The sequence below is a fragment of the Culex pipiens genome, chromosome 2 (genome assembly GCF_016801865.2).
Source record: "Culex pipiens pallens isolate TS chromosome 2, TS_CPP_V2, whole genome shotgun sequence".
NCBI lineage: Eukaryota > Metazoa > Arthropoda > Insecta > Diptera > Culicidae > Culex > Culex pipiens.
This window is the reverse complement of record NC_068938.1, coordinates 151,850,729-151,867,840: the sequence shown is the minus strand read 5'-3', so window position 1 is coordinate 151,867,840 and position 17,112 is coordinate 151,850,729. Positions and strand designations below refer to the sequence as shown.

General features: G+C 35.0%; 2 protein-coding genes across 3 annotated transcripts in view; one reads left to right on the top strand and one right to left on the bottom strand.

The window, feature by feature from the left end:
* LOC120420420 (ubiquitin carboxyl-terminal hydrolase calypso) overlaps positions 1–17,112 on the bottom strand; it is a 227,525-nt gene that overhangs the window by 100,654 nt on the left and 109,759 nt on the right. The gene's annotated exons all lie outside the window — the stretch shown is intronic.
* LOC120420426 (lissencephaly-1 homolog) overlaps positions 1–17,112 on the top strand; it is a 130,497-nt gene that overhangs the window by 66,930 nt on the left and 46,455 nt on the right. The window lies entirely within an intron of this gene.

Here is a 17,112-nt window from a genome sequence, read left to right as displayed (position 1 = left end):
GCTAAAAATATCGCACGTCACACCGCAAGCCCTGTCCCTTACCGAAAATGTTGTTTTTATAAACTTTGCTTCCTCAACTCCCTTGAACCTCCAAGTTCTGACATGACACCATATAATAGCGACGTTGATGATGATGGTGTGTTCCACTTATAGGTTTGCACCTCCCTCCCCCCCACCCTCACATCAATCCGCCTTCTAGTTCAAGCGCGCTTCTGATGGTCCAACTGTGCGGTGGCAGACGGCTGGCGTCCAACTGCAGTATGGTTCTTCGTTTTTTGTTGATTTTGACGAAAAAAAGAAGACCACTTTGCGCCATCTTTCTGCGCGCGGGGCGACTTATTTATTTTCATAATATAGTCCCGCGAGTTGTGCGTCTTGTCTCTTGTGCGTTCTCCTATATGGGTGACGGAAGCAAAATAAACAACTGAAGGAGCACAGTGGATTAGACGTGGGAAAACAATTTAAAAAATGTTAAATTGTGTTTGCTGTACAAGAAAATGTAAAAAATTAAATTTGTTTCAGATTCATTCGCAAAAGTTATATCAATTTAAGCATTGAAATCGCTCATAATTTCCTTCCTTTGATACAAAAATAGTCACTCTGATCACCAGCGACGCCCACCAAGTTAGTTAGTAGATCTTGAGGGAGTGGGAAGGAATGTTAATATTAAGCTATTTACTTCTAAGAATCTAGGACAGTTCTGTATCAATACAATCTGTATTCATAAAACAATCATCAGGGGTTGTCAGATTAACATTACAAAAAATTAGGAAAGATTCCAGAAAAAATAGCAAACCTGCCAGGTTTGTTAAAACATACCTTTTTAAAATTTTGTACACCTAATGAGACCAAGCCGATTCCTCCAAATTACCTATTATATTATTGCAAAAATAAAATTAGTCATTCAAAGTTACCTTTAAGACTCAAATATCAATAATTCAATAAATTCAATTGCATTTATCAAATTTTTATCATCTATCAAAATTATAAATCGATGAAACACATAGAATTGCCGATTACCCTGTTTCTTAGGGAGCGTAAAGGAAAAAAAATCCTCTCCCTAGCAATAAAATGTTCATTCAATTTTGAAGTTTTAATCTTTTTTTTCCTTTAAAAACTTTTTAAAGAAAATATCTTCAAACATATTCCGAAGAGTTTTATATTCTGAGCGATTCTTTAATAAACGGCCGATTTCGTGCGTTATTACATTTTGTATTTTTTTTATTGGTTCAAACTTTTTTGGGGGCCTTTTTATTTTGTGTCATTGGTCACCTATACAAGGCTCCATACAATTTGGGCAGCTGTTCATACAGAAATGGTCATACATTTTCGAAAAACTTTTGAAGGAATTGTCCGATCGGTTTAGTGTCTTCGGAAAAGTGGTAAGATGAGGACTATTCTGAAAAAAATGGAGCATGGAAATATTTTATTAGCGGTTTTTGAATTAATAATTTTTTTACAAAAAAATCAATTTCCCAAAATTTTTATTTGTCAATTTTTGAAATTTTTTTGGTATGTTTTAAAGGAAAGAACGCAACCTTTGTGCCATATTATAGTATGGACGAACTTGGCGGCAACGCCGAGCTATGGTTTCTTGAAAAAAATAACAATAATTGAAATTGGACCTCTGGTTGCTGGAATACAGCAAATAAAATAAAAAGAAATAGGAAGATTAACATTTTTGAGTTTTATCCTAACATTCCCACATTTCTTATGCCAAAATGTCAGCAACTAATAGTCCAATTTTCAATGTTGAAGAATGAAACATTTGTCTAATTTTATGATCTTAGAACAAAATATTGTGAAACCAAGACTAACATCTGAAATGAGCGTAGTATTGAAAGTTTGACTTTTTTTTAATGTTTGAAAACTATTTGTTATCTGTACAGTGTTTTTGTCAGAAAAATGTGTAATTATACCCTTTTTTAGGTGTAATTTATTAGTCTTCATAAATTTACGTAAAATTACATCGAATAACAGGTAATATATATTTTTGCCATCTATCCATTCTTGAGATAGTTTGAACACTTCTTAACCATTCTGTTCGTATTTAGATGGCAAATTTGATTCCAGTTCATGGTGAACCAATTTAAATTGTTGAACAGTTGTTTTTCCAATTTTCTAACTCTACACAGCAAAAAATCCGATGGTAAAATCGCATGCAAAAGCATGCACATCACCATGTAATATTTTATAAGAAAACGTTTACACAAAAATCATGTACGCAAGACAAAAAATCGCACATTCTAAAAATAACATTAATCTGGTGACAGTCATCTCCAGATTACCAAGTCCGCTCGCTAACCATCTCGGCTATCTCACCGTCTTATTTATGCTTGGTTCAACGCCAATGTACCCAGAGGTTTCTCGTACGTCGAATACTGCATTAACTGTAATACGGTGTATGGGGAACATCAGAGGCGACTCGTCCACCTGTTCAACCTGTTCATTGAACAGGTAGCCAATTTCAAGCGGACAATTTTTTTTTAGGTACCACGGTGCTTTTTAAATTAGCAACATACAATAATTGTTTATTACAATTTTTGTTTGAATATACGGTAACAAAATCAACTCCCAATGTTCAGCAGCGCTGCATGCACCGAAAAAGCTTTGGCTCGCCACCCTTTACTCTTTACCTCTCTTTACAACCCACCAATACAAAAGCGAGCCAGCCTAGCGGGCCACGCGCAAATGCTCGTCGCGTTCAACACCGACCCCCTGAACGTCGGGGAAAAAATCTCTATACAGAAAAAAATCAACACATGTGAAGAGCTTCCTATTCATACGCAGCGGCAGTATCGATGTGTTGGTAAATATGGTTCAATCTGAGAGCGTGAACTGACAGCATTTTTGGGAAAGAGCGAAATGCCACCCCCAGGCCCCAGCCGACTTAGCTCGCTCAGCTCTCCAGGGAGCTGCATGCAAAAGGTTAACAAGCCAGCGGTTGACAGCACGTTGAGAGCATGAATAAATGAGAGAGCGCGAGAGCACCACAGATATTGCTCTATATATTTGGCGCACTTTTAGGCATCAGGCTGTTTTGCGCAGACTGGTGATGGCTTGTTTTAAAACTGGAATGTTCAACTGCGCGCGTTGAACCTCTTTGATCTTCTTGGTTACTAGTGGATTCTTGCTCTACTGGAAAGTGATGTAATGTTAAGTTAAGATAGTGTGATTGATAGATTGAATTGAAACAATTGAAACAAAAAAGTACTGTGCTTTTTTCAAGATCGGGACACGTGAGAAGAATGATGACAGTAGATTCAACCATGATCGTTATTTTAATATTCGGATGGTTCTATTTAAGTTTAAGTTAAAGATTTGAAGCCATTAAATGCTCCAAAAATGACTGTGTTTATTCAGACTGTAGTCCCGGTTCACTCTAGTTGAATATATTATTATCATATATTGTAGCATGAATTTGTTCTGAAAACTTTTTTTCACTGATGCTAAAAACAAATATTTTAATTAACTCTAATTCATGTCAATATAGTTTTGTTTATAACATCAAAAGCCCTTCTTTTTATTCGGAAATTGAATTCCAAAACCATAAGGACATAACAGTGAGTAAATTAAATTCTCTAAAAATTTGACAAAGGATTAAAAGCGATATGACCTGGTTCTAATAAGTATAGAGTAAAATGTCAATTTAATTTTTGAATAGTAACCAAGTTAGCTCAATAATAGTTGGGCTTAAAAAGCCCAACAAACAGTTTTCTTTTGTTAAGGATGAGCTATTTTTTCTAACATCCTGATAAATAGTTTTAAAATTCAGTACAATATTCAATAACTTCAGTTGAATTTCGATAAGGATGGCAGAGCGATTGCTCTATTTTTCCACATTCCCCACGCTAATGATTAAGTAAGTATTAAAAATACATTTTAACGAGATAAAAACCGTCCTAATCATAATTTTAATTAATTATTTACATAAACAGAAAATTATAATAGTATAAAAATAATAAAACGTAAAAATAAAAGCCATTTTAAAGAAAAAAGCTTTAAAAACATTTTTTAACATTGAACAGGTACTTCATTCGGGCACGAGTCGCCTCTGGGGAACATACAACTACACTGGTGTTGATCAAAACATTTTTATAGCGGCGAAATAGCCGAGAGGGTTGGGGCGCGGTCTTGGTGATCTGGAGATGACTCTCACTGGATTGATGTTATTTTTGAGGTATGCGAAATCTTTTTTTTTTTTCTTGCGTAAATGCTTTTTGTGTACACGTTTTCTCATGCAATATTACATGCTTTTGCTCACAAAGGTGATGTGCATGCTTTTACATGCGATTTTACACGGGATTTTTTTACTGTGTAACTCACTGTCTTTTGTTCAACCAACAACCGACAGTTTGACGTTCTGCGCCGCGCCGGGGCGTGAACAACTCCCAACAAAACTTTAAACCGGCCGCCGAGGAAGGCATAAATTTATAGTTTATAAATTTGGCCACGACAACTTGATCGCCCATACTGGTGGAAGGGGTTCCCGGTTGTCGCCACCGTCGCGGTTTTAGACAACCCATCCGGCCGATTCGCAGCAGCAGTGCCGAAATGACACTTTCAACTCAATTTATTTTCAAAACATTGCCCCACTAAACTTCAGCAGCTAGGCATCTTCGTCGTCGTCGACACGAGGTGATGACCCACAAAAGAGGTGAACAGACAGATTTCCTCTGACGCGCAGCGCAGCTTCTTCTAAGACAGTGTAGGGTTAGGGTGGCCAGAGGTGTTTTGAAAGACATTTTTATTCTATGTTGGGTCAGATTTTTTTCAAACTTGGGTGCAATTTTACTTTTTACAAGTACGGAAAATGATCTGAGCTGACCCCGAAAGTAATGCCATAACACCATCCAGAAAAGATCCTCAACATTATCGCAGCCGTCCGTTTCTACTGTAAAACGAGGGTAAGGAATAGGACTTAAATTCGGAGAAGTGCTGATGTTCCACTTATCTAAGGGGATATGGGAAATTCTCCATGGTATTAGCAAATAAATTTCGCAAAGTGTTTGCCATTTGAGGTGAGATCCATATTCTAAAACAAACCAAGTTATTTCACCTGGTCGCCCTACCGAGCACTCCGAGGCGTTTTTGTTTACGATTTTCCCCTCCCAAAAGAAAAACCGTTAACGGTTTTAACGCTGATGGACGACAAATATGCGCTTTTCTTCGTGTTTTTATTTATGCGTTCGCTTGCCGCTCTTTGACGACTTTGGCCACCGTGTGAGCCCCGCGCGTTTCGGAATGTCGCGGCTTCAGATATGCACACGTTTGAGACCAGGGGTGATAATTGGTCCGAACGGGCGCGATAAAGGTCGAGACGACCATTTCGGGGTGGGACCAAATCGGTAATCCCGCGTGAGGTGTTGCAGTTGAGAGGCCCTTAAAATTTTAACTGCCCTAATCGTAATCTTATGGTGCCTCGTTTGACTGTTATGAACGTTTTAGGGATTTACGGTATTTTTCGGAGGTATTCTAAGATCTTTACACGGGACGAAATTCGGTAAACGAAAACATGTGTTGACAAATCTCTAGGTTTAATTTCGTCAGACCATCGTCAACTCACGTTCGCAATAGTAGGATATCTACTCAAGTACAACTGCAGTACAAAAAGTTCTTCAAGTATCACCAAGTTCGTTGACTTTCTAGCATTTCGCTTTGCTCCCACTATCATAGAGCAGCGCCAGACAAGTCCAACGAAACAAAAACACACGGCAAACGTCAAAACAGTTTAAAGTTGTTACCTCCTGATGGACTCTTTCACCAATTTGTGGTCCCACCGAGCGGCCATGGCAGAGTTATGGTGCACTAGGTTGCCCAATGGCCTCTAGCGATACCCTCTGCTTAGTTGTAGTCTTGGTTCACACACAGAAAGTAAACAAAAGTTAAACTTTGCGAGCAAGAAATAAACTCGTGGAGGGGTTATATATAGTCTTAGTCTTAGTTTAGCTACTTCCTTCCGCGTGTGTGCATCGGTCACCGTGTCCGTCAATATCCCAAACCCAAGGGAGGGTGTGAGGTTTTTTGTTGTTTCTTCTTTATTTTAGCAGAGCAAACGATGAAGTCACCGGCCAGGCACGTCGGCGGTAATCGACTTGTCTCGTATTTCCATAATTCGCGAAACCAACAAAAAAAAGTTGGAGTTGACAAATATGGGAAAAACAGTCGCGAAAAAATTAGTTGACCGAACTGGATATATGCATATGGCAGACTTTTTTTTTCGCTCCATATGTGACAAATTCCCAGTTGGAAGTTTGCTTGTAGACCTGGTCGATTGGAGGGGGTAATTTTAGTAATTATGAACCATAAACGGAGGAACGGATTCAGTCGAGCAGGAAGGTGTGAATTTGACACGTTTCAATTAGAAACCTGGGCCCCTTTTAAAACGTGCCGCCGTGTGACCTTCAAGCGTTGTTTTTGTACCTGTCAGCGGAAATCTTACTTCAGTAAGTGTAAATAACGATGACAAATCGATTTTTGTGTTGTGCTTCAACATTTTATCAAAATGATTTTTATGTTTAACAAATCAATTGCATTATAAGGAATTACAAAATTATTCATTTTGAGAACGGATTTCCTGATCGATTTGGTGTCTTCGGCAAAAGTGGAGGTATTGCTTAGGACTCCTCAGAAAAAAATGATTACAGTCTTAAATTTTTTCTTATTTTTCAATTCGAAATTTCACATAATAAATGAATTGCGCAAAACGACCATTTAGAAAAAAAACTTCTTTTTTAAAGTTTTAGATGCCAAAAAAGCATTTTGTAAGTTATGGTACAAATTGGACTTAATTAATTTAACAGTGCTGCATTTTTTTTAATCGTGACTTCAAAAAAAAACTTGGACTTTTTTTTAGATGTTAAAAAAATTACAATCGAAAACTTCTTTACAAAATTTCATTATCTTTTACAGTTTTCAAATAAAAAAAAAGTTTTTTTTTCTCAAATGCGAGGCTTTATATTCACCTGTAGAAACCTTAAGCTTGACCACCTCTGATTTTTTTTTTCGAAAATATCAGTAAATTTCCTATAAATTTGCATCAAAGACGTTTAACAATCGATGTTTGGATAATTTAATTTCACGATTGTTCAATTTTTGATATTGAAAATCGGACAACCCAAGAGAGTCAAGAGAAACCCTCGGTTTGATCAAAGAAAAAAAAACTAAATTTTCAAATATCATGTGTTTTATCGAAAAAAATACAAAAAGAAAAGTAAACTAAGGTTGAAGAATAAAAAAAGTCAGAGGTTGATTGAGCACACATTTGAACTTTTTTTTTAAACCTGTTTTCAGGGAATTAAAATATACATTTTCATCTACTAACAAAACAAATTTGAAGCCATTTGGTTGTACCGTTGCCGAGTTATAGCTATTTTAAGTTAGCAGTTTCAAAAAACGTGTGCCACGATATCTCAACACTGCTCTGACCAAATCGGCTCAAAATTTTGGTGAAGACTCGTCAAACTATTCCCGTGTTGGTCGTCATCGATCATGGCCGTTCATGGTCACCCGCGACAGACACGGACGACGAAACAAAGAGAAACGCAAAAAGTAACTTTTTCAAAACTTTTTTTTGTAAAATCGCGATGACTCGTGATGTTTATAAGCAAACCCCTTATGTCTATATATCAACATTTTTGTAATTGTCTGCTCTACAACTTTGTAGAACATTGTTACACTCTAAAAAATAACCCTGCAAAGTTAGAAAAACACGAAATTTTAAAATGAAAAATTTTGTTCTAAATGAAAAAATGATCCTTCTGGGTCAATGTAGATTCGAAAAGTACATTAAATTTCGCATGAAATGTTCTAAATTTGTTTACAGTCAAGTAACGAAAATGGGAGCATTTTTTAAACTTTTTTAGTGTTTTTTCGATGAAAAATACGTTTTTTCAGAATTCTGAGTACGGCATCAAATCGGGGGTCTAATTTTACATAAAAGTCCCTTTGACACCAAATTTCTATCTCATCACCGTTTCAGGCTGCAAATTATTGAAAAAACACCTATTTTTTCGCATGTTCAAAAATGGAAGGGGTCGTACGGCCCCTCCGTCACGAGATATCAAAAAACGGATCTCGGAATCGTGATCAGGGACAAAGCTTCCCTTAGGACAAAGCTTCACGCAAATCGAAAAGGGGTCGGGGCAACTTTTCCCGATTTCGTGTGAGTTGGTAGAGAATTACCCACATGTATGTAACCCCTTAATAAAAAGATAGCAAGCTAAGAACAATACACAAAATAACAAATCCAGAGTTTTTTTTTTAAAAAAAAAGCTATTGTTTATAGGACCTTATAAAAAAAAACTCTAGAAATAAGGCTAACTCTATTAAAATACAAAGTTTTCGAACGTCCAAAAGTAGCCAAACATAATCTTCCGATTGAGAGGAAAATACAAATAAAAAAATTACCAATTCAAACAGAATTATTTTTCATGTTAGGCACCTAATTGTTTTGCTACCTACCATTTTTTATTTTATTGTCAAGAAATGCAATCGTTGAAAAATATCATATTTATTATTTTCTAGAAAAGAGGCTGTTCATGATCAGGATCTTAACCCTCTACTGCCCATATTTTTTTTCGATGTTTTTCCCGCGTTCAGGAGGTCAGAATATGCGAAAAAACAAAAACTTTTGCATACTTATTCTTACATATAATAAAGAAAATGTTGGATAAAAACACAGCCAAAGTTGACCACAGAAAAAAATGTCATTTTTTAAAACATTGGCAAAGTCACTTAAAACGATTAAAACATCCAACCTCAGTAGAGGGTAAATTTAAAAGAACCCAACTCAATGTTTCGTTAAAATGAAAGAGTGAAGATCTTGTAAAAAAACGAAAGAACATTGAATATACAAAAAGATAAAACAAATAGTTCAGAAGCGTTGACATAAAAGAAAAACATCTCTCGAACGTTGTATCAAATTTGCTAACATGTCACCAAATCTTTACTACATTTTGATTGCCTCCACCGCGGCAAAGATAACAGTTAGTCCTTGAACAGCTCCCCCGACAACAACAACAAAAAAACGCTCGACGAGTCAAAAGTACACTGCCGTTTTACGGCGATATGATGTATACGCCATTGAGGTGATTTTGCTGTAGACACGGTTTTCTGTTTTTGTTCATTATTTCAATTTAAAATGACTAATTTAAGGTCTGCTCTGTTGAAACTGTTAAAAAGTACAATACAAATGTGGCCCCTAAAAGATTTCTTGTTTTTTCCTATTCTCTACGATTTTAAACCACAAACATCATTTGGCCGAAAAAATAGCAATAAAAAATCACTACTTTTCCTTCTTAATGATGTATGTATGCATTGCTCGATCAAAGCAGGATTTTTTTTGTGTCAGCTATTTTGACAACTGAGCAGATCCCTTAATGCATTGTCCACGTGGATACTTTAAGGGGGGGGGGGGGGGAATGTCCAAAATGGCGTATACATCATATCGCCGTAAAACGGCAGTACAAATATTACGCAAAGAAAGCCGTTCGCAATCGTGCGCGCAAGTAAATGAAAACATTGTTTCTTTTTTTCGCGACAATCGCGAAATAAAGAAGCAAGATTCCACACACCTACCCAATCTTGTTCGTCCATATCCACCCCACACAGGCTGCAATACGTTTAGCTCAAAACAAACGCTCAAACAACTGACAGCAGGACAGGACAGGTCGATCTTTTTTACTGCCACATGTTCGACTGTATTTGTGAGCTCGCGTTTGATCTTGAACGCCAACGACGACGCTAACTCGATCTTTACTGTTTTTATATGTTTTGCTTCATACTACTAGAGAGTACATAGCACCTCCTTGACAGCCAGCTGGTACCGTTCGGTACCACTCTGCGTACAACAACAACAACTCAGCAGAGTATGAATGAACGCGCACAGTGCAAAATCAGTTTGGCTAGTAAATAAACGCGGATGATGAATGATCGCTTCGGCGTTCTCTGAAAGTGCACCGAGCTGCCATCTAGTTGTGAGAATTGAGTAGAAGATGTCGCGCGACATGTCGAGATGTTGCCTGCGACGTTGCGATCAGCTGATGATCAGCGATCGTTCCAAACTATATCAACATAATTTTTTCATTGATTTAAAAAACAGTGTGCAATGCATAATCGCTTCAATAGGAGACGGTGATTTTAGCGGATTGCAGACTGGATTTCGCCATGTTATGTGATGATTGTCTAAGCCCAAGTTGGGGGTCGTGCATAAACCACGTGGCCTTTTTTTGGAGAATTTTTGACCCCCCCCTCCCCCCTCATGGTTTTTCGTGGTTTTACGCCAACCCCCCCCCCCCCCTATATGGCCACGTGGCTTTTTCCTCCCAGGTGAAAAATCTTAAAAAAAAAACAAAATAAGTATAGATTTCAAAAATGTTTATCCACAAACGATGTACCGTCAGTGGTGGTGACTTTTGGTCAAAAAACGATATTACTGTTGTTATTTTAACACAATAAAAACATTTCAAATTATATCGAAATAAATAATGTTGGGGAATGCTCCTGAATTTACCAACATTTTCCCAGAATATGGCGAGTATAATCACACCGTTTATAAATGCCAATCGTTTTAAAATTTTCTTTTTAACACTGGAACGCCCAACGCATGTCCAACTTACACGGACGCCATATAGTGGAACGGTAACTTCAACTCGCTGGTTCTCGGGCATTACTCAACCAATCGGGACAATTCTTGTTTCCAGTGATTTGTAAGAATGTCCAGATGATCCTAAAATTTTGCAGAACTTGATTTGAACAAATCTGTAATTTCTGCGACCGAAAACAGCGTTCCACCTTTTTTAAAAAAAACTGCCTCCGCGGAATTTTTGGCGAATTTGTTTTTACACGCGAAAAAAAAAGTTGGAACGATGTTTTTGTTCGCAAAAATTACAGATTTGACCAAATTAAGTTCTGCAAAGTTCTAGAATCATCTAGACATCCTAAATAATCACTGGAAAGAAGAATCATCTTGATTGGTTGAGTTATGACCGAGAACCATTGAGTTGAAGTTACCGTTCCAACTTTTTCGGAGCCTTGGGCGTTGGAATGTTAATTAAGCATGATTGATTCCAATGATTCAGTGTGTCCAAAAAAGTCGAGCTGTTTAATTTTTTTCTCCATACAAGAATCAGAGACATTCAATATTCCGACCTTTTGAAATGTTAGTCTTAATTTTTTTTTTGAATATATTGATTTCGAAAAGATCGGAAAATTTCACGAAAGTTTTATTTATAAACATTGAAAATCGCACCATTAGTTGCTGAGATATCGACATAAGGAAATTATGGGTTGTTTGGGTAGTAAACATCCATTTTTCTGTTTTAAAATCTTTACATGGCAATATCTCATCAACAAAGCAACAAAGAATTTTCTCAGCATTTCAAAAATATTTTTTTTCAGAATTGGGCAAACATGGGCACTAAATTTTTTAAATTAATAACTGCAACTATTTTTAAAAAAAGTTACCTAAAAATAGCTATTACTATGAAAATTTCACTAATGTACTTTTAGATTGCAAATTCGATTTTACATCGAAAAATAAAATGGAAATTAAGTTGCGGTCAATATTTCGATTTTTTTTTAATCAGTATTGATTCAAAAATTCATAACTCAAACAACGATTTTTTGCCCGTTCTGGAAATTTCTGAAAAGTTGGCAAAATTAAAAATAGTGTTTTTTTTTTTTGCAAATCATGTTTTAGTGACAAAAAGTGAAATTAAAAATCAGCAAAGTAAATTACCATTTGTCATTTTTTTCAGTGTAGTCCTTATCCATACCTACAACTTTGCCGAAGACACGAAATCGACCAAAAATTTCTTCAAAAGATACAGATTTTTTAATTTTCATTGATGCCAAATTTGTATGGAAAACTATATGGACAAACTAATGATGCAAAATGGCTTGGGCACCAAAAAAGGTTTCAGACGGATTAAAAAAATCAAAAATTAAAATTTAAGAATAAAGACCGATTTTGTAAAGAATTGCTCGAAAATCGATTTCGTGTCTTTGGAAAAGTTGTAGACAACGCGCTAAAAATCATTCTTTTTAGTCATGGACATCCAAATTGTTTAAGTCTTACTCTTACTTTGAATTGATTTTGCTATCGGCTACGTGTTTTGATAAATTAAAAAAAGATTGAGCTAAAATTTGGAATTTATTTTACATTTTTTTTCAGTTGTTTAAATAGGCAATTATCTACGATTTAAGATTTTTGATTCAACTTTTGGTTGCTGAGATATTACCTCAAAAAAAATACAAAAAAAAAAATAAGTTAATTTTTTCAATCTTTTCAATATCTTTGAAATTGTTAACACTGGGACGCCCAACGCATGTCCAATATACATGGATGCCAAAGCCTCCCTAAAACGTTGGAACGGTAACTTCAACTCACAGGTTTTCGGGCTTGTCTCCGCGGATTTTCGGGCGATTTTTTTTACAAGAGCAAACAAAAGTTGGAACGACGTTTTTGATCGCATAAATTACAGATTTGATCAAATCGAGTTCAGCAAAGTTTAAGGATCATCTAGTAATCCTTATAATTCACTCAAAAAAAATGTCCCGGTTGGTTGAGTTATGCCCGAGAACCAGCGAGTTGAAAATACCGTTCCATCTTTTTTAAGGAGTTTTATTTATGTTGATCTTTAACGGCATTGTATTGAAATTTATTTCACAAATTGATATCGGCATTTAAAAATTAAGTGTCTCTTTAAAACTTAAATTATTTTAATGTGTCTATATATTTGAGTGGTTTTATCTCAAATATGAAGTTGAGGGTATTGTATATTTTCTCAGCTTAAAGAAAAACTAATATTTTCAGGAAAGGGCACCATTGGCTCCTATTTGTTTAATCTTTAAATTAATTGAGAAACAAAAACAATGTTTGCTTGAAGCTCGTTTTTTTTCTCTAAAAATCTAAAATGTTTGCCCATGTTTCTCTTTGGCTCAAGAGATGGTCCCTATAAACATAAAAAAAAAACTTAAAAAAAAATACCTACAACTTTGACGATGGATAGTAAACGTGTATTTTATGAAATGTTATGTAATATAACAATCCGAATTGTGTAACCCATGAAATTAGGAATACCTTTTAGACCAAAATATTCATTAAATTTTTTGGTGGATCTTAAAGTTTGTATCGTTAGACGTTTCACTTGCAAATGAGGTAGTGAAACTGAAATTTTGCGCGATGATCCTGAAATTGGGGATTTTAGTTTCTTTGTACTTAAAAAAATATTGCATGAGAGAGGAGATACAAGATATCTTGAGTTTGTTTTAAGTGTCAAAAGGAAATCTTTCGATTAAGATTCTTCGATCACTTATAGGACCAGCTACGGTATTTAGCTAAGATCTGAGATTTTGAAAATATTTTTTTTTCGCAGAGAATCATTTCTAGACACTTCATTTACAATACATATTTAGTTTTTTGCCTTGTTACGAAAATCTTATAAAATTGTCAGCAATATTTATTTTTTAAGTTGTTTCAAAATAGAACTATCGAACACTACATCTATTTTCAATGCAAATTTGCAAGCATTTTTAGCTACTTGATAGCATCAACAAAAAAATGAAATTGTGTTTGCATTTTGTTACGCATTTTTTAGGGTATATTAACTTTGGATACTGTCACTTTATTTTTTAACAGCTTTTAAACTTTTGCAAGACGTATTTACATGAGTATTAAAAAGTGTACATTCAATAACAGGCTCAAAGTTTTGATCTGCCGAAATATATAATTCAATATCGAATTGGAAAATATTATGACATTGAAATATAAGTAATAATTTTAAACACAATAATTGTATGGTTTTGAAGTGTAACAAAAAATGTATGCATATAAGTAAATTCAAAGCGCGTATTTTTTTGTTCTTTTTAAGAAAAGATTTTTTTTTAAAAGGCCACGTGGTCAGCCGTCGACCCCCCCCCTCCCCCCCATGGCTTTTCATGGTTTTTTTTGGTTGGATTTCGGACCCCCTCCCCCCCCCCCTAAGGAGACCACGTGGTTTATGCACGACCCCTTGCCTAGGAATCGATAATTGGGAATAGAACCAATTCTACCTCAACCAGATTCTCACCACCACGTCCATTGCCGGCCGCTCTCGTCTTCACCGCGCACTAGGGACAAAAAAAGTTATTTGGAAGACGGGAAGTGTTGATGCTCCACTTTTTTTTAAAGGAACAAGGGAAAATCTCCACGGTGTCCCCAAGTAAGTTTCGCTTGGAGTTGGACAGTGTGAAAGGCAAAATGAGCAAATACTCAACTTTTCTGCTAATCGACTCGTATAAACATGTTACAAAAACTAAATGAAAGTTTAAGAAACTCACGTCCTGCTTTATTTTAGTTTGCATATGTCAGAAATTGCAGTCATTTGTTGCCCGCATGCGATAATTCAATTGATTTGATTCTTTGAACTCTGACTATTGAGAATGCTCCCTACATGTTGCGCGACATTTTGTCACGATACTTGAACGTGATCGGCGTACGAGGTAGCGTGTTGCGTTCAGAAGTGAGAGACATCTGGTAGTAAGAATAAGCATTAATTTTCAATATTTGGTGTTTTGATTTTGCGGATATTATTATCAATAATATCCACTCAATTTGATGTTCTTAATATTTTCAGTGACCTGCGCATATCGTTTAGACTGATATTTTTCAAAGTTTGTGTCGCCCTTTTCAAAATTGGTCTGAAAAATCAGGGGGCAAAAAAATATTTTTCCAAAAAACTTCAAAATTTCCGCAAAAAAATTATTTTTCGCAAAAAATCAAATTTTTGTCAATACTTAGATATTTTCGAAACTAATGATATCAAAACAACTGGACAGGTGTATAATGCATTTTAAAACACTTTTTTCATTAAAATGTTGAAACCATGGCTCGTAATTTCATTTTTTTAATAAGGCAAAACAATAAATTTGTAACCAATAGGTACTTCTCGCTTACTTTTTCAAAAGGTCCAATCAGAATACGAAATCCATGGCGCATAAATCCTTTTCAAATAGTATCCTAGACTTGACTATGTAATTGAAAAACTATTTTTAAAGGTTGTTCTTATTTAAAAAAAATTAAATCCAATAACTTTCAGAAGATAAAACAATTCAAAGTTCACTTTTTTTTTCAAATATTTAACCAAAATTTTAAAAAAATAGATTATTTTTATGTAAAAAAATCATGGTAATATTACATCTAGGAAGGGGTACATCTTTTATGTTTGAAAAAAAATGCGTAATTTTACCTCTGAAAAATTGTAATTTTGCCACTTTTTTGGCGTAATGATACTTTTTCAGTTTAAATTGAGGTAACATTACATCGTAAAGAAGTAATATTAAACCATCCAAATTTACACCTTCCAAATTTACACAAGTTTGATCAAACTCTTTTTTTTAGGCCGTATTTTTATCCGAAAGAAAGTTTTTTTTTACGTTTTTGCATATCGACTTTTATTTATATGTGTTTGCTTTTTATTTGTAGGAAACTTTGTCCCGATGTAAAAAGAAGCCATTTTGCACCATTAGTTTTTTTTTTCCAAACAAGTCTCCATGCACTTTTGCGGACTTATCATACAAAATGGGCATGTGAAAGTTCAAAAATTGAGATGCAATATTTTGATCGATTTTGGTATTTTTGGCAAAGTTAAGGCAAAGTAAAGCTTAGGATTTTTCATAAAAATGCTACACGGAAAAAAAATCTGAAATTTATATTCTATTTTTCATCACTGAAAAATAACTTGAAAATAAATAAATATTAATAATCATTTAAAATAAAGTATTTTTCATCACTAAAAAATATGTCTGTATTTTTCAATCAAATCTAAATGAAAATCAAGGTCAAAAAATTATAAAGGACAATCATGCATAGAACGGCAGTAGATTTTTTTTCAAAGTTGGTCTCACCCCCGCCTTCAAAATCGGCCCAAAAAGTAAGGGGGCAACATTTTTTTTTTAAAAACTTCAAAATTTTAATGGAAATAGGCCGTTGCAAATATTTTCATATTTTTATATGTTGCTCTCCAACGTTTGTTCCCACTGAGAATTTTAGCTCGAGCCTCGAGTCGATCTGGCTCGAGCCTCGAGTCGATCTGGCTCGAGCCAAAATTCTCAGTGGGTTATTTCAGCATATTTTTTCTCGTTGCAGTGTACCCAGATTGTCAGAACCTTTTTCAAATAACCATTTTAAAATTGACAACATCTTTGTTTTTGGCCTTTTGACCCTATAAAGTTAGATAAATCTCATCATAAGTGGCAATATTTCATTTATGAGTTGTCAGATCTCATATAGATCTTATAGAATTCTTAGATCTTCTACAATTCTTAAAAGTTCATGACACAAGGAATACCTCATTATGATATAATTATAATTTCACTGAAGTACTTATAACATTGGATAGTGTTGGTCATATATTACCTTTTCTACGCACATTAGAAATGTTATGAGTTTACTCACAGTTAAAAAAACTAGTAGTAAAAGTACATATAGACATGAGGACAGTTTTTTTATTTCTCATAATAGAGTTTTTCTGTTGGCGACTGGTTCATCTCTTTTTAAGGACAGATTTTGTGTCACAAAAAATGTTGCCTTGAAAAATATGCAAAATTTACATCTATATTTGTGTAATCACACTTTTTCACCTAAATTGAGGTCAAATTACATCGAAAAAGACAAAATTTTTCACCGTGTGACTTGGATCCAATATTTTGACGTGAAGGTGGGTCCAGGGGGTTCAACTAAGAAGTTCATTTTTCAAGAAATATTTGCGACAGCAAAAGTCTTAAAGTATGTAAAATTGTGTTGAATATATCAGTTAAAATACTCGAGCAAACACAATCTACAAGATTCCCCCTCAAAACAAATAAGTACAAGATCATGATACAAGCGCAAATTTAAATACCGATGAAAGCACCGGATAGTCATACCTGCTCGAGAAACTCTTGCTTCCCATAACGACACCACCCTCACAATCGTCGAGTTCCACCTGCTCATCACAATCACCTGTTAATGCTGCGCGCGCTGAGATATTAGCAGACAAACAAACATTTTTGTCTTTTTTTGCCACTATGCTATTCTACACTGAACGTGCCGTAATTTTTACAGAGATGCGCATCCTCACCATCTAATGA